The sequence below is a fragment of the Apium graveolens genome, chromosome 7, assembly GCF_009905375.1.
Source record: "Apium graveolens cultivar Ventura chromosome 7, ASM990537v1, whole genome shotgun sequence".
NCBI classification, from domain to species: domain Eukaryota; kingdom Viridiplantae; phylum Streptophyta; class Magnoliopsida; order Apiales; family Apiaceae; genus Apium; species Apium graveolens.
In genome coordinates, this window is record NC_133653.1 from 93008689 (window position 1) to 93027973 (window position 19285).

Below are 19285 nucleotides of genomic sequence, written 5' to 3' on the forward strand. Positions count from 1 at the left end.
TGATAGCTTCTGAACATCCTTCTGGGTCCTAAGTGGCTTCATCTCCTAGATCGCCTTTATCTTCTCTGGGTTGGCTTCAATCCCCCGGTTGCTGATCATGAATCTTAGGAATTTTCCTGCCCCCACTCCGAATGTGCATTTTTCCGGTTTCAGCTTTAGTGAGTATATCCTTAAGTTATCAAAGCATTCTTTTAGGTCTTCTATGTGACATGGGATGCTTGTATACTTTACGATCATATCATCAACATAGGACTCTAGGATCCCTCCAAGTTGGTTTTTGAAGATTTTGTTCATTGCTCTCTGGTAGATTGTCCCTGCATTTGTCAATTCAAAAGGCAACATTACAAAGGCATAGACCGCTCTGTGGGTGATGAAGGCTGTCTTCAGGAAGTCTTTCAGATTTATTTTGATATGCTTGTACCCCGAGTAGGCGTCCATTAAAATTAGCATGACGTGCTCGGATGCGGCGTCAATCAATTGGTCAATATTTGGCAAGGGATAAGGATCTTTGGGGCATGCGCTATTCAAGTCGGTGTAGTCGACACACATTCTCCATTTTCCGTTTGCCTTTTTTACCATAACAATATTAGCCAACCATTCCGAGTACTTAACCTCGCATATGATCCTAGCTTTGAGTAGTTTCTCAACCTCTTCATCTATTGCATTCTGCCTCTCTGGGGTAAAATTTCTTCTTTTCTTCTTAACTGGTTTCCTCTCTGGGTTGACATCCAAGCTATGAACTGCTATGGATTCATCCAGCCCGGGCATGTCTCTTGGGCTCCAGGCAAATATGTCAGAATACCCTCGGAGCAATGACACCAGGTCTTCTCTGAAAGTAGTTTCGAGTCTAGATCCTATTTTTACCTTCTTGAAAGATTGCTTGCATCGATCAGAATTATTTTTATTTCTACTGCGGCCTCGATCTTTGCTTGATCCTGGTTTGATACCAATTTCTGGATCCGGACTTCTGTATTCTTCTTCATATAGATTTGACCCTGGGCTGTCATTTCTTTTTGGTTGTTTTCCCTTACTTTACTTATTTCAGGGTTGGTTGCTTGCACAGTAGGATTGCCCTGGCCGAAGCCTGGGTTCAATTCAGTTTTTACTGTGACTTGGTTGCTTTCTTGCTCTTGCGAGCCTGGATTGGTTGCTTTTGGGTCCGGGATGGATTCTATAATACGGACTTCTCTTCTCGCATCATCCCTTGAGTGAGGGCGATGTTTCTTAATGCTTTGTTCTTTGCGAAGGACTGTGCCCTTTCTCTTATTGTCTTGGTGGGTTTCGGCCATGACCAAGGCCTGACTGTAGCATCTTTAAGCGACCTCATAGTCTCCCTTAACTTCTCCTACCTCTGTTGGAGTTGAGAATTTGATTTTTAAGTGTGATATGGAGGTGATTGCTTGGATTTTGGTCAGAGCTGATCGTCCAATTATGCCGTTGTAGGATGAGGGAGTGTTGATCACGTAGAATTTTATCACATGGGTGACTTGGTTTGGATCTTACCCAAATATCACTGGCAAGTATAAGGTTCCCTGGATCGGGAACAAGTTATTCCCGAACCCATAGAGGGGGTCCTCTCGACATTCATTTGAGCGCACGCTCCCTAGCTTCATCTGGTCCACAGTCTGCTTGGATAGTATGTATACTGAAGAGCCATTGTCTATCAGCATTCTTCTTACCTCATTATAAAAAATATCAAGCGTTACCACCAAAGCTTCATTATGATCCGGGTTGACCCATTCATAATCCTTGCTGCTGAATGAGATTACCATCTCCGGGTAGGATTGGATGGATAATACTTTATCTCCTGAGCCTGGGCTCCTAGGGGGAGAGTGGGACCCCCTATGACCATATTCACTACATTTTTCCCTCTTCTTGGCCTTTCTTCCTTCTGATTTGTATCCCGGGAGACATACTGATTCATGTTACCATTCTTGAGTTGGTCTTCAATGAAGTATTTTAGAGAGAAAGACAATTTTCAGTTTTGTGCCCATGGGTTTCATGATAGTCGCATTGTCTGTTGTAAGGCCTGCTCTTCATGGGACTCTACATGGGCTTCGGGGTGTAATAGAATGGCTTGCCTTTGATTTCCTTTAGAATTTCCTCCCTGGTCATGTTCAGTGGTGTCCAATCTGGTTCTTGCTTAGGGTCTCTGGCTTGCCTAGTTGGACCGGGGTCGCTTTTAGATTCTGTCTTGGGACCAAGTCTCTGAAATATTGGAGTGTTCTGCACCACATTGGTCTGTTGACTTTGTTGGCTTTGCTTGAACTTCTTTTCCTAATGGTAACCCCCTCTCGGTCGGTCATCGGAATTTTTGTTCCTAGATCTTCCATTCTGGGTCATCCTTATAGCCTGGAGTACGTCTGTTTCTTTGATGAATCTGGCTCCCATAGAGTAGGCAGCGGCTAGTCTTTGTGGTTCCTTATTTATCAGCTCTACAATGTACCTCTCATTGTGTTTCGGATTCCGGTTTCTTCGAAATATGCTCAGTGCCTCCCGCTCATCAAGATTCGAGACTTTGTTGATTGCTTCCTGGAACCTCCACATATAGGTTGAGAGTGATTCGTTGTCGTATTGGCGGATTGTTTCCAGGTGATATATATGCATTTCGTGTGTCTTATTGGCTCTTAATCTTCTATGGAAGGTTCCTCTAAACTCTTTCCAGGAGTGGATGCTTCGTGAGGGGATCCTGCTAAACCACCTTTGAGCCCCTCTTGAGGGTTGACGCGAATAATCTGGACTTTGTTAAGTCATTATAGTAGTATATTTGGGCGATTTGCTCGAAATAATTGAGGTGCTCTTCCGGATCCCCCAACCCATCAAAAGAATCAAAGTTATAATCTTTGAGATTTTTCTATCGAGGGATGGATTCTAGAGAGTGACTAAAGGATGTTATAGTTTCTCCAACTTCCATGCCAGAGTCTTTCCGTCTCTAGAGGGTCTCTCGATCTTTCCCAAGTTTGTGAGCCTGAGAGTGGTCCTAATCCTGGAACTGGGTACTAGCTGAGGGCCTACCGGCCGTACTCTTTCCCGCTCTTGCCATTACCACAAGTGTACAAATAACTGACCAAGATTTGAGGCTAAAAATGTGGATCTAAGATTGCTTTTTTGAAGATAGCAAAAAAATTCCAGAATAACACCAAACAAACTTTTTGGGTTTTGCTAACAATATTACTGAACAAGAACAACAGGCTCTAGAGCACAAAGATAGTATGAAAACTAAAGTAGATCGGGGTTTCAAAACTATCAAAACTATCAAATCCAAGGTTTTAAAACTATCAAAACTATCGAACCCAAAATAATCAAAACTAACAAACGAGAACGGGCTCACACAAACTTGGCCTAACATAATGAGCTCACACAAACATGGTTTAAATGAACAACATTCATATTCAAGAGAGGGTATGGTTTCTTGTGTTCTTACAGGTTTAAGATGTGGACTTCTAGCGCCAAATGATAACTCCGGTGAGCGGGGCGGCCCCTTCCGATACCGTTCCTGGACCTTCCTTCTGAGAGCAGGGTGTAGCTGCTGTTGGGTATCTGCAAAACAACACCAGAGAGGGGTTTTGTCCCCGCGGTGCCTCCGGTGTAAGAATAAGAGTCTGGCTGGGGAAGATGAAGATAGAGAGGACAAGGGTGGTTGTGTGTGTATAAGCTGTGTGTATGAGAGTGTGTGTGCTCAAAATGTGTCTAACCCCTAAACCCTTCATCCTTGGGGGTATATATAGCCCAAAGATAGGGTTTAAGGGTTGGTACAACTAGATCAAGGCCGTTGGTTATTGGAGGCGGAGGATGCTGTGGTTGGGTAGATTCCATAAAAGTGTATAGGCAAGGACCACCTTCAGGGCGTCCTAATGGTACTCTGACACGCGCCATGTTTGTATGATATGTTAGTTGTTGATAACTATCATTATCGCATGCCCACGTACCCCTCCTTGGCGGGTTGTGGGGTGTGCATGCGCTTGTAGGGCCCTCCCTCGGGTCTATCCTAGCCGGGTGATCCCGGTATTGGGATGGATCCAGGTTGGTGGATGATCCAGGTCCTGAGTTGGCAGCTGAGCCTAGGTCTCTCCACTTGACTCTGGGTGAGGGGGGTCTTGGTCCATTAGCTGAGCCTGCCTTACCCCGGATCTGGGTTGAACCCTAGCCAGGTTCCTTGTGCCACCCTCCAAACCCGGGTCAGAAGTTTGGGGTCCACACACACACACACCTTATTTATAACATGCTTATAACAATAATAAAGATAATAATAATATGAAGTGACCCTACTTACCAACTACCACGGACCGCAACAGGTTAAAGTATGCACACAAGCCACACACACACTTTATATTACAAACGTCCAAATCCCAACTATTCGAACTCAAAACAGAGTATTAAATATTATTACAAACTTTTACAAACTTAAATTATCTCAAAAGATGCCTACTAGCTTAACTCGATCAACCTGAACCCCTAGCTCTCACGCTGGACTATGGATCCTCGCTACCAACCGGTTCCTTCTTAACTGGAAAAGAACATAAACAACATCGCACAAATGAGCTAACTAGCTCAGCAAGTCACAATGACAAAACTGAGAATAATGATCATCAATTGAAAAGGGTTATGATATCAAGTGAACAATGGATTATGATTTAGAATTGGATATTATATTTTTATTTTAAAAACCAAGGTTAGGCTGCTGATCAGTCACGCACTAACCCCGAGCAAAGCACACATCACTGCTCTAACTACTGGATCCAAGGCACACATTGGCCTAACTTGACCATTTATATTGTCTGACCATGAATCTGGTCCACAATTTTATAAAACAATCCAATTCTAACTTAATAATTGAATAAACAATGTAAAAAAATAAACAGAATCATAAACAACATTGGATGTTCGATAATGAAATGGTTTTAACCTTCACAAAGGAACAATATGGCAATTTCAAAGCTTGGCTGTTAGGTAATGGAATAATTGGATAACAAAGGAATCAACATTTCAAGGTTTCAAGGATTTGGTCTTTCAAAGCATAAGGTATAATAGTTAAAATATGTAAGTAATTTGGTTCAGTGTTTGGTATTTAGGTTGTATGTATTTGTGGAGTAGTATCGTATATTTGTGGTTTATATTTAGGTATACAACAATCAATGATTTAGAAAGAATAAGGTTTACGGCTCAAGATCAATAACTGGAATCAGGGTTTAGGGTTCAGTGCTTCAAAGCACTTGCAATATAAAACAGAACTATCAATCAACTACAATATATCTCGAGAAAGTTAAGAACATTTGCCTGGTACTAGCTTGCAATACTGCACTAACTTCCAATTACAATCGTCTACTCCTCGACTATCTGCTTCCCTTTCCTAAGTCTTGCCTCTTCTGCTTACATAACATAAGTATCTATCAATACTCAACTCATACGATTCCATTCGACATACACTTCTATCTACCCTTCGTTTTACCCAAATCCGATTAACGAATTGAAAGTTACGCTATAAACAAGTAAACACCGAACATATAGACCGACAGTCAACCAACAAGTCACATATAGCACATAACACGTCAAACAATCAATGATATATCATTTATAAAGGAGTCTCGGGTCATAAACAGGCTTTCGGGTATTTAAAATGATTTTTAAAACATTTTTCGGAATTAAAACGGGTCGTTGGATCAGTTTTAAAGTAACAAACAGGGTTCGGTTGGTCAAATCTGGCTTCAAAACAATTTTATAATAATTATCGAGCCTTGGAAACAATTTAAAATAATATTTTAAAGCTCGAAACTATTTTTCGGAATTTTTAAATCATTTTTAAATAATTAAATCTAATTAAGTAATTAATTAAAATCAATTAATAATTAATTAAATCAATTAATCAATTAATTTTCGAATTAATTGACCAATTAATCAATTAATTATTAACTAAAATTAATTAACTAATTAATTCAGATTTATTTTCAAATTAAAAATAATTTTTTGGAATTAAAATAATAATTTTTGGAATTTTCAGAAATTAATAACGAATTTTTATAATTAAAATAAATGGAGAATATGATTTTTAAACATTTTTAAAACAGGAATCCTATTCGTGCAAACTCTGGAAACTTCAGGGACCAAACTGCATCGTCCCCAAAGGTCCAGGTACTAAACTGTAATTTGACAGGAGGGTCGCCGGAAAACACCCTGTTTCGTCGGAGAAATCGATCCAGGGATGCTCAAGCCACCACCACCTCCAGATCACATCTACACAACACCAGGAACACAACCATGCCATCAATTCATACTAACAATCCCTGAGTTTGCCGGAAAATGGCCGGGAAATCGGCGAACTCGACGTAACTTTAAAATCACAACTCCCTCCTCTACAGATCTCGTCGATTAGCAAGACTTATACGATTCGATTGCAAATTTCATAAGGAACACAACCCACCCCTCTAGAACATCTGGTTATCCCAAAATAAGAAACCCCCAAATTCAATTAAGAACATTCAAACGAATTATAAATCCTAATTTCAAAATTCGAAAATCAAACTCAATTTTTAACATGTTATTGAATTCCAAATCAGTCATATAATATATCAAAATCATAAGAAAAACAAGTTCTACAACAAGTAATCATCAAATCATTCAAACAATCATCCGAACAAAAATTCATATTTTTAATCAAAATAATTCGAAAATAAAAAAATATAGAAAATAAACCTTGATATCTGCAGTTCTGAAACTTGAAGAAACTTATAGAACACTCTGAGACCTTCGTTTTGATTACTCAAGCTTTGAAAACAGAGATCACTAACACCTTCAAACTGCTGTTTGATTCTCAGAAAGGTTTATGAATATATGAATTTTCTCTGAAAAATTATATAATTACTGTCTGCAAATGATTTTCGGTACGAAATAAAATACGATAAAGGCTATTTATAATTACGAAAAATTAGTATCCCGTTGGATCATTCCGGATACAAAATGGTGCGTTTATTAATAAAAACTGATCTAAACGGTACCAGTTTTCGGGATAATTATCCAAACCAGTACAATTTGTACTGCGGTCTTGGTCTCAGCGCCTGGTTACACGTATTACGAGGTAATAATTGTGATAGTTTAATAAAAAAATCCCGTTTATCAAAAATACGAGTTTTATTGATTTACCGAAACAAATAATGTATCGAAAATGTTGCGCCGGGACCCGCGCAGGATAAACCGTACGCCGGATCAAAAAAGTCGAAACATGAAAAATGCTCGGAATATTGCAATTAGGTTAGGAAGGAGTTCTCGGAAGAGTTTCGAGTTATAAAAATGTAAAAACGGATGACGTCGGTTGGTTCCCAATTGTATAAAATAGTTTTTAAATACTCGGAAAAAGATTTTATAAAATCCATATATTTCCTATAAAATCATAAATCAACATAAAAATAAATAAGAAGATATGAAAATTATTTATATTTTATTTTGGACATATAAAAATTAAAATAGTCAATTAATATTATTTTTAAACATCCAAACACATATAGCACTTAACAAATAATTCACAAAATAGATATTGAACATACATAATAATAATTACACGATATATCCCGGATATTACATTGCTTATACCCCTATCAGTTATCATTTTAATCTTATCATCAATTATATAAAAATGATAATGAATACAATATTCATGATAAATGTAATAATTTAGTAACCAAGCTTATTTTGCTAAGAAATATAGTCTTAGATCGAGACTTGGGTGGCTTTGTAATATTAAATATATAGTTGAAAGGAACACAATTAAGACTAACATAAATTTTAGCTAATGCGAAAATTAATTCAAACCTGGACCACTGGGAGTACTTTTCACCATTACAAGTATTAAATGCCATACCAACTGACAAAAAGTTGCAGGTGTTTTTCTTAGATTGTAAGGATTATACCCTATTGTAGTTTTTTCCTTGTGGGCATGAGTAACAAATATTAACATTTATGGAATTAGATTGTTATTCATGTATGTATTATCACTTGATACAACCCTTGAATGATGCTTGTGGAGTTGAGCTAATCATACTAAATGACAAAGACTAACGAATAACCAGAGACTTAATATATAATCACTGTAAGTATATATTGTTAATGTGAGTTATAAATTGGTCGTAAAGTCCTCTTATTTTGTACTAAAAATCATGTGTTCATTCCAGCAATATGATGGCCCTATAGAGTTCAACCTGATATACATTCATTGTTAATAGATATTAAACCATTTGGGGTTCACTTAATATAACAACGTAATTTAGCATATAAATGAGTACATACTAACCTCAAAGGACCAACAAATGAATGCAAACCAACATTTTATAGATAATAGTATACATGTAATTAAACAGAGACAGTAAAACATCAATAATATCATGGATAAAAAGCTTGTTCTTATTCGAAACCGAAAGGGAGCATCATACATATACATCTCCTTTCCTATCTTCTGCCTTAGATAAACACAACCATATCCATCAGAAATTGAAATCTCATTAATTAATTAACTACTTAAATTGATCAGTCAAACAAATTCAAGGCCTAAATGATACAAATATATAATTAAGTATAAAAAAAAATTCATACATCTTGGAGAGCTTATTAAGATCTCCACGTGGGACTTTTACAACCCACAGAAGAAAAAAAAAAGCCCAGCCTACAATTCATGAAATTGAGTTAACAAATTTGCCTTTTAGCTCATGTACATCAAGCTCATCGCAGCAGAAAATCATTGGCAAGCAAGGAAGGAGACCTTCCATGACTATAAATCCACCAATGTCTCCTAAACCATCACAAAACTTATTTTGAGTAAAATTTAATATTATTTCTGAACCTCAATTAATAATAATAAGTAGTGCAAAATAAATTAAGTGGGAAAGAACATATCGTCTTAAATTGGAACCTATCAAAGGCAAGATAGAAGTGGCGTTATAAACTGTGACATCCAAACATACCTCGGTAGACATATTGAATATGTTGCTGCTTCATATTATAGATCTCCCACTATCCCCCATGAAAATCAAATTAAAAATGAATATATTGGTGCCTGGAAATATAAGAAGAATTGGGTGAAGCAGATTCAATAATATTTTGGCCTTTTTCGAGTTATGCAAATGAATTAATTTTGGTTTACTGCCATACCATACCATACCATCTCACTTAGGTTTACCGCTGCCAATTTGATTCTTAAGAACTTCATAAAACTCAAGGGTCTACTTGAGTGGCTGAGAAGAAGAAGGAACAACCATATTGAATCAAGAAATATCTCGTTATAAGCTCTCTTCGTGATGCAATGAGAAGATCTGATAGATTAGTTTTGAGAGAGAAAATAGCGGAAGATAGATGGAGAGATGGCTATTATTTATTAGAGAGAGAGAGAGTAAGTGGTATTATTTTTAGATAAGGAGATAAAGGAAGAGGGCGACAACCCAAATGTTAAACAGGGGATGAAATCTGGATGAATAGGGACACGAAAATTAGAGAAGGAGAAAAGAAAAGGGAGGTTAAAAGATAAAATGAAAGATTTTTTTTCATTTATGTGTATTATTTTATAGTAATTTTTATTTTAACTTTTATCATATATTAATAAAAAAAACTACGTCTATAATGTGATATAATCAGAATTGATATATGTTAAAATTCATATAGTTGAATTCATCCAAAAAATTATTAAAAAAAATATCTTGTAACCAAGTATGAATATCGTGTTACAGAGTAGTACTGTAATTATATTTTTCTACTTTTATTATGTAATTGTGATTAGAAATTTTTTAATAATTTTTTCATATTATTAAGAATCGGTATATCTTAATATTCATAAAGTTGGATCATCAAAAAAGTTATTTATAAAAATTATCTTTTCAATCGGGTTAGAATCTGGTGATAGTGAGGAGTACTTTTACTATATTTTTCAATTCCTGTCATGCAAGTGTGATTTGAATTTTTTCGATAATTTTTTCATAATACTAGAATCGATATATATTAATATCCGTATGATTGGATCTTCAAAATAATCATTTAAAAATATTATCCTGTCAACCGCGTTAGAATCTCGTAAGGGTGAGAAGTATTTTTACTAGATTTTTTTATTCCTGTTATGCAAGTTTAATTTGAAATTTTTTGATGATTTTTTCATATGACTAGAACCGATATATCTTAACATACGTACTGTTGGATCGTCGAAAAAATTATTTTTTAAAAAGTATCTTGTCAATCGGGTTATATCGTGATAGTGAGTGGTACTTTTACTAGATTATTTTAATCCGGTCAAGCAAGTGTGATTTTAATTTTTTTAATATTTTTTTCATATGACTAGAATTGATATATGTTACCATCAGTACGGTTGGATCATCGAAAAAATTATTTTAAAAAATTATCTTGTCAATTGGGCTAGAATCTCATGAGAGTGAACAATACTTTTACTAGATTTTTCTATTACTGTTATGCAAGTTTAATTTGAATTTTTTTGATGATTTTTTCATATGACTAGAATCGATATATCTTAACATCTGTACAGTTGGATCGTCGAAAAAATCATTTAAAAAAAATTATCTTTTCAATTGGGTTATAATATCGTGATAGTGAGTAGTACTTTTACTAGGTTATTCTATTCCAGTCAAGCAAGTGTGATTTGAATTTTTTTGATAATTTTTTCATATGCTTAATTTGAATTTTTTTTTTTTTTTTCATATGACTATAATCGATATATTTTAACATCTGTATGGTTAGATCCTCTAAAAAATCATTTAATAAAATTATCTTGTCAGTCGGGTTAAAATTTTGCGATAGTAAGTAGTACTTTTACCGGATTTTTTATTCTTGTCATGCAAATTTAATTTAAATTCTTTTAATAATTTTTTCATATGACTAGAATTAGTATATTTGTTAGATATTGAATGCAACACACGGGGGTGAATCTGTTTCTTGGATTTTTAGCCTTCTTAAAAACTTGTTTGGATATTGTATTACAAAGTAGTTTATATTTGTAGAGATATTGTGTTAGAGAAATAAATTAACAAGTAAAATATTTAAAAACTCATTTAATTTGTATTAATTAAGTTTGTCTTGCTACAAATGCTGTGTTCTCAACAATATAAGAACTCAGCTTCTTCCTTGAGAGAATACAAGAAAATTTGATCTATTTTGTTATTACTAAACTAAGGACCAGTGCATGTTTTATACACTAGCAACATGGGTTTATAAGTCTTCCACTAAAATGTACTAAACTACTTTCTAAAGCAACCTTTTTCTATTTCCATTTCTAGCTTAGCAAATCTGTACAGAATCTTGCAGGTCTGTGACCATCCTTTGTCCAGTTAATCTAGGCCCCTGATCTTGTATTCTCCCAGCTACTTTGTAGACTTTTCAATCCAGTGAATAGAACATTTGTTGACTAATAATCTTGAATCTTGAACTTGTCTGCATTCTATACTAGGCATATCAAGATCTCCTGTTTGTTCTATATAGAAGTGTCATCTCGATAAGTATAATGACTTATCGAGATCTTCGAGTTCTCTATATGTATATTTGACTTGTCGAGGTGTCTTGATCTTTGCATGCGAAATGACTTGTCGATTTGTCTGAGATCTCTACATATAGAAATGACTTGTTGATATCTCTGAGATCTCTACATACATATATTGATTTATCGATATCTCCGAGATCTTTAATGTGACATTTTCATTTGACTTGTCGATATCTCTGAGTTCGCTACATGCAGAAATGACTTGTCGATATCTCCAGTTTTACATCTATATTTGACTTGTCGATATCTCTAAGACTTCCCTACAATACATTTTGGACTTCTCGATAAGTCATTCTGGACTTCTCGAATGACTTCTCAGTATTGCTTGATCTGTGACTTGTAGATTTCTTGACTTAGAACATTTTTCTTAGAAAAGCTTTATTCAATTCCAAGCTTCTACATTTTTCTCTGAGGCATGATCATGGCTTGATCTTCTTCCAGAGTTTATTCCTTAGCTTGAATCTATTCACAGAAAAATCCTCCATTCTAATCTTCTAACCTTTTTACACTCAAGAAATATAATACAAAATACAAAATTGATTATCAAACAACTAAATCCCAGGGTTTTCAGTCTTGTTATTATACATGCATGTGTTAAGTGGAATTTATGTCCACTTAGAACGCTTCGTAATTGCTCGAATTGGTGTTTTGTACTCAAGTTATTTGTGTTTTTGATGTGTTTTTGTGGTATTTTGCATTTCAGGGTATATTCGAAAGAAGGAATAAATACTGCAGGTTTTATGCTTAGAAGAGTGTTAGGATGAAGCCTCGGTTGATTGCGCGAAAGAAACCAGCATTTGAAGATAAGAAAATAAAGAAAAATAGGTTTTTACAGAAGCTCAGCGCGGCCGCGCTACACTTGGGAGCGGCCGCGCCAGACACAGAGCGACCGCGCAGGATCCCAGGGCGGCCGCGCTAGGTCATTTTCCAGAATCCCGATTCTTCTATGATTTTGAGAGTTTGAAGCCCAGCTCGATTCTGAAGCCTATATAACTCCTAAAAAAGATGTTTTTCATAACTGAGAGCAAGGAGATAACAAAAAGAAGACCTAATAGCATAAATTCAATGAAGGAGAAAAAGATCTAGTTCTTACATGTGATTCTTTGCTTATGTTATAATCTTGGATACTCGTTTTCTTTATTATTTGAACCTAATACTCTTGTTAACATACTTTGCGATACTTATTCAGTTATTTCAGACCTATTTTATCTCAGTTTATTTACCATGCTTTCATCGGAACCCACGGTGATGATGAGTTCGATTATGAACTAATCGTTGTCGTGGGGTTCCAACGGATTTACCTATGGATTTCTATAGTTAATTTGTTTTGATACCTAAGTGTGTGGTGATTATATGATATCCTAGTATTGGTTGTGTTTATTCGTCTTATGTGCGTCACGAACATATAAGATAGCATGTTAATCTCTAATGAAGCGACAGTGAATATAGAGGTTTAGAACTTGCCATGCTAGCATAGGTTCATGTATATTTGTTATGCATGATTTGTAGGTAATTTTAACCATCTTACTTGCCCTATGTAATTACAATAGATAACTTGTGCATTAAACCTTTATGTTGTCAAATTCTATAGATATAGGGTCTCAACATACTTGGTGTCTATGCAGCTTCTATCTCTTTTATGGATGTCTAGTAGTAGGGTATTCGTACAACGAAAGTTGGCGTTTACTAGTTTCGTGTTATCTTATTAGTTGTCATCAATATTGCATGCTAAGGTTAAAAAAATGACTTTGAATGAAGTAGTAATGAAGTTAGAATCCCATGTTTGTCTCATATAAGTAATTCAACCTCAATTCTCTTAGTATAATCTCTTAGTTTAATTAAAACCCAAATTGTTATTTGTCTTAACATTGAATGATAGCCATATCATTATTGCATAAGTACATAAATTGAACTTAACCTAAACCAGTCTCTGTGGGAACAAACTAAAAAAAATTCTATATTAATTGCGAACGCGTATACTTGCGTGTAATTTTAGCGCGTGTTTTCGTCCTAACAAGATTTTGGCGCCGCTGCCGGGGACTCGTTGTTAATTTTTGGTTTATGTGCTTGACATCAGTGGTCGTTAGAGTTCACTCACTCGGATATTTTACTTACTTGTTTGCTTGTTGGTATTTCAGGTACTCTAGAGAGCTTTTATGCTAACGCGTTCTCGATCTCGCAAGAGAACACTAGATAAAGCGGAGGAAGAAGTTGAAGTAGAAGAAGTTTTTAAAGAAGTTGAGAAAGTTGAAAAAGAAGTTGTTATTGCAATGTGAGAACCAATAGCGAATCTGAAGGCTTTGATGGATTACTCTCAATTGAAGATCAATGATATTCAGTCTAGCATTGTGAGACCAGCCATCGCGGCTAATAATTTTGAAATCAAGGCTAGCACGATTCCAAATGGTGCAGAATTCAGTCCAGTTTGGGGGTTCTCCAACGAAAGATCCCAACATGTATATTAGAGATTTCATCGAGATCTGCGACACTTTCAAATTCAACATATCTCTTAGGATGCTGTTAAGCTGAGGCTTTTCCCATTCTCTCTGAGGGATAAAGCTAAGTGTTGGTTGCATTCTCTACCACCAGGATCTATTACTACTTGGGAAGATCTTGCTCAAAAGTTTCTTACTAAATTCTTCCCTATGGAAAAGACAGCTGCAATCAGAAATGGTCTTACTCAATTTGCGTAGCAATCGGGAGAGTCTTTATGTGAAGCTTGGGATCATTATAAGGAGATTCTTAGGAAGTTTTCTCATCATGAGATGCCTGACAGGATGATTATCAACTGCTTTTATAATAGTTTGGGAGCACAGTCTAGACCCATGCTTGATGCAGCATCAGGTGGAGCCTTATGGGCTAAGAGCTACGATGAAGCTTATGAGTTGATTGAACTGATGGCTGCTAATAATTACCGGAACCCTTCTCGGAGACTACCTCAAGGAAAGGTAGCAGGAATTCTGGAGGTGGATGCAGCTACTGCTATAGCTGCTCAGTTAAAGGCTTTAACGATGAAGGTGGATTCTTTGGAAAATTATGGGGTTAATCAGATTACAAGTGTCTGTGAGCTTTGTGTTGGTGCGTATGGGACAGAGCAGTGTGCTATATCTAGTTAATCAACTGAGTTCCTGAGCAACTTTCAGAGGTCGCATCAACCAGTTCCAGCCACTTATCATCCCAACAACCGCAATCATCCTAACTTCAGCTGGAGCAACAATCAGAATGCTGTGCAACGGCCTTATCAGCAGTATGTAACAAAGCAATATAACCATCCTGGTTTTCAACAACCGCAATATACACCATGACAACAACTCCAACTTCAACTATCTAATGAAAAATCTAAATTGGAGGAGTTGAGGCTCATGTGCAAGAGCCAAGCGGTTTCTTTTAAAACCTTGGAGAATCAAATTGGGCAGATTGCCAATGCCTTGTTGAATCGACAACCTTGTCCAGGAAAGAAGGAAGCAAAAGAGCAGTTTAAGGCAATTACATTGAGGTCTGGGAAGGTTGCAAGCCCCGAAAAATCTCCAGTTTCAGAAGATGGAGTTGTAGCTGAAGAAGATGTGCAGAAGAAAGCAGAAGTGGAACCAAGAAAGAAAACTGTGGAACACACTCCTCTTGAGGGTAATACAGGGGAGAAACAGGTCTATCCTCCACCTCCTTTTCCTAAGAGGCTGTAAAAGCAAATGTTGGATAAGCAATTTGCTAAGTTTCTGGAGGTGTTCAAGAAACTTCATATCAACATACCTTTCACTAAAGCTCTTGAACAGATGCCTAGCTATGCGAAGTTTATGAAAGGTATTCTATCTTATAAAATGAAGCTCGATGACTTAGAGACTTGCTCTTACGGAGGAATGCAGTGTTGTGCTGCAACAGAAGTTGCCTCCGAAGCTTAAAGATCATGGAAGCCTCACTATTTCAAGCACATCGGAAAATTATCGTTCGATAAGTGTTTATGTGATCTGAGAGCTAGCATCAATGTGATGCCTTTGTCTATCTTCAAGAAGTTGGATTTACTTGATCCAAAGCCTACATATATGTCCTTGCATTTGGCCGATCGTTCTATTACATATCCACGAGGTATTGTGGAGGATGTCTTGGTCAAAGTGGACAAACTCATCTTTCCTGCTGACTTTGTAATTATTGATTTCGAGGAGGATAAAAAGATTCCCATAATCTTGGGAAGACCATTCTTGGCTACTGGCCGAACCCTGATTAATGTGCAGAAGGGTGATCTCACTATGCGAGTACTGGATCGGGATGTGACCTTTAATGTTTTCAATGCCATGAAATTCCCTACTGATAAAGAGGAGTGCTTAAAAGTGGAATTGGTCAATTTTATGGTTACTTCAGAACTTAATCGAATGCTAAGGTCTGATGCCTTAGAGAAACCCTTGATGGGGAATTCAGATAGTGAAGATGACGAAGGTGATGAGCATTTGCAGTATTTGAATGCTTCTCTTTGGAAGCGAAGGCTGGATATGCCTTTTGAATCTCTTGGAATGTCAGAACTCAAAAATGCTGAGGGGCGTCTTAAGCCATCTATTGAGGAACTCCTACACTTGAGCTTAAACCATTTCCTGAACACTTGAGGTATGCGTTTTTAGGTGATGCATCTACTTTTCCTGTTATTATTGCATCTGACCTTTCAGGTAGTGATAAGGAAAAGCTCTTGAGAATTATGAGAGAGTTCAAATCGAAAATTGGATGGACTATAGCAGATATCAAGGAAATCAACCCTTCTTATTGCATGCATATAATTCTGCTAGAGGAAGGAAGCAAGCCGACTGTTAAGCAACAGAGAAGGCTAAATCCGATCATGAAAGATGGTGTGAAGAAGGAAATTCTTAAGTGGCTAGACGCAGGCATCATTTATCCTATTTCTGACAGTTCTTGGGTGAGCCCAATTCAGTGTGTGCTAAAGAAATGAGGCGTCACCATGGTTGCTAATGAAAAGAATGAGCTCATTCCTAGTCGAACAGTCACGGGGTGGAGAGTTTGTATGGACTACAGGAAGCTGAACAAGGCCACGAGGAAGGATAACTTCCCTCTTCCTTTTATTGATTAGATGCTTGACAGGTTGGCTGGGCATGAATACTATTGTCTTCTGGATGGCTATTCGGGTTATAATCAGATTTACATCGCTCTAGAAGATCGAGAAAAGACTACCTTCACTTGTCCATTTGGTACTTTTGCCTTCAGAAGAGTTTCTGCACCGGCCACATTTCAGAGATGCATGATGGCTATCTTCTTTAATATGATTGGTCAGAATGTGGAGGTGTTCATGGATGATTTTTCTGTGTTCGGGGATTTTTTCGACAAGTGCTTGCAAAATCTTGGCACAGTTCTTAAAATGTTTGTTGAGACCAATCTGGTTCTCAACTGGGAGAAATGTCATTTATGGTGCAACAAGGCATCATTCTTGGGCACACGGTCTCCAGTAAAGGTCTTGAGGTGGACAAAGCCAAGGTGCGGGTCATTGAAAAGCTTCTTCCACCAATTTCTGTTAAGAGAGTCCGCAGCTTTCTTGGTCATGCGGTTTCTATCGGCGGTTCATCAAGGACTTCTCTAAAATCTCTAAACCATTGTGCAATCTATTAGAGAAAGATGTCCCTTTCAAGTTTGATGATGAGTGTCGAGCTGCTTTTGTAAGATTAAAGAAGAGCTTGATCATGACACCTGTCATAACTGGACCTGATTGGAATGAGCCTTTTGTAATGATGTGCGGTGCGAGAGACTATGCAGTTGGAGCGGTTGTTATGCAAAGGAAGAACAATATATTTCATGTGATCTACTATGCTAGTAAAACCCTTAATGGTGCTCAACTGAACTACACTACTACTGAGAAGGAACTCTTAGCCATTGTCTATGGTTTTGAGAAGTTTCGATCTTATTTGTTTGGGATGAAGGTGACAGTTTTCACTGATCATGCTGCGATTCGCTATCTCGTCTCGAAGACGGACTCGAAGCCTAGATTGATTTAATGTGTTCTTTTACTTTAGGAGTTTGAGTTGGAGGTCAAGGATAGAAAAGGTACTAAGAATCAAGTTGCTGATTATCTCTCTCAATTAGAAGATCTAGGTACAGCTTCACATGACAAGACATTGATAAATGAGTCTTTTCCCGATGAGCTGTTGTTTGGGGTGCAAGACGAAGAGCCGTGGTTCGCAAACATTGTGAACTATCTTGTGAGCAACATTATGCCTCCGGACTTATCTTTTGCTCAAAGGAAGAAGTTTCTTCACGAGGTAAAGTGGTACATGTGGGATGAACGTTTTGGTTTCACAAAGGAGCTGACCAAATCATCAGGAGATGTATTCCGTACAACGAGACGGAGGGTATCTTGCGAGACTGCCATTCTACTTTTTATGGAGGCCACAATTGTGGAGAAAAGACAAAAAAATGTATCCTTCAAACAAGATTCTTTTGGCCTATATTATTTAAGGATGCGCATCGGTTCGTTTTGAAGTGTGATCGCTGCCAGCGTGTTGGTAATATGTCCAAGAGGGACGAGATGCCTCTTAATATGCTTCTCGAGGTTGAGGTCTTTGATGTTTGGGGAATTGACTTCATGGGGCCATTTGTCTCGCATTATAATAATCAGTATATCTTGTTGGCAGTAGATTATATCTCAAAATGGGTGGAAGTCAAGGCTTTTCCAACGAATGATGCGAAGGTAGTGCTTAAATTTCTTCACAAGTAGATATTCAGAAGATCTGGAACTCCAAGAGTCATAATCAGTGACAAGGCATCGCATTTCTGCAATCGCAAGTTCACTGCTATGATGCAAAGATACAATGTGAATCATCAGATTACTACAGCCTATCATCCTCAGACTAATGGTGGAGCTGAGGTATCTAACAGAAAGATCAAGCATATTCTAGAGAAAGTTATATGTCCATCAAGAAAGGATTTATCTTTGAAGCTGGATGAAACTGATTGGGCTTATCGAACAGCATTCAAGACTCCACTAGGCATATCACCTTTCAATTTATCGAACAGCATTCAAGACTCCACTAGGCATATCACCTTTCAATTGGTTTATGGTAAAGGATGTCATTTTCCTGTGGAGCTTGAGCACAAGGCGTATTGGGCTTTGAATAAATTGAACCTTAAAATGGATGCAGCTGGTAAGACAAGGATGCTTCAATTGAATAAACTTGATGAGTTTCGACTTCAAGCGTATGAGAACAACAAAATGTATACGGAGAAAGTCAAGAGGTGGCATGATAGGGGTCTAGTGCTCAAATCATTTTTGTCGGGGCAACAAGTTCTGTTGTTCAACTCTCGTCTCCGTCTTTTTCCTGGAAAATTGAAGTCGAGATGGCCAGGGCCGTTTGTTGTCAAAACTGTGTTTCCACATGGAGCGGTGGAGATTTTTGAGAATGATCTAGGCCAAGCATTCAAGGTGAATGGACAGTGTTTGAAGCATTACCATGGAGATACAGCAAACTGTGAGGTGGTTAGTGCCATTTTATTATCAACTTGATCTAGGAATTCTACGTCAAGCTAGCGATGTAAACCAAGCGCTTCTTAGGAGGCAACCCTGGCTTGTTGTACATTAGTAGGAAGAAAAGAAGATAGAAGGAAGGAAATAACCAGAAGAAAACACAAAAAATCAGAAAAATAGAAAAAACAGGGACTTTTTCCAGAAGCACGGCACGCCCGCGCTAGGAAGTGGGGCGGCCGTGCTGAAAGAACAGAAGCACGACACGCCGCACTGGGATGCGGGGCGCCCGCGCTGCCAGGCGGGGCGGCCGTGCTGAC

General features: G+C 37.3%; 1 long non-coding RNA gene and 1 other non-coding gene across 2 annotated transcripts; both read right to left on the bottom strand.

The window, feature by feature from the left end:
* Positions 1-8467: 8467 nt before the first annotated feature.
* On the bottom strand, positions 8468-9436 carry LOC141675115 (uncharacterized). The gene is made up of 3 exons (XR_012555898.1): positions 9136-9436; positions 8949-9040; positions 8468-8776 (listed from the first exon to the last, which is right to left on the bottom strand). It is a non-coding gene; the product is annotated as an uncharacterized LOC141675115 (long non-coding RNA).
* A 4742-nt stretch (positions 9437-14178) lies between these two features.
* LOC141675743 (small nucleolar RNA R71) lies at positions 14179-14285 on the bottom strand. Its single transcript, XR_012556378.1, has one exon. It is a non-coding gene; the product is annotated as a small nucleolar RNA R71 (small nucleolar RNA).
* Positions 14286-19285: the final 5000 nt, after the last annotated feature.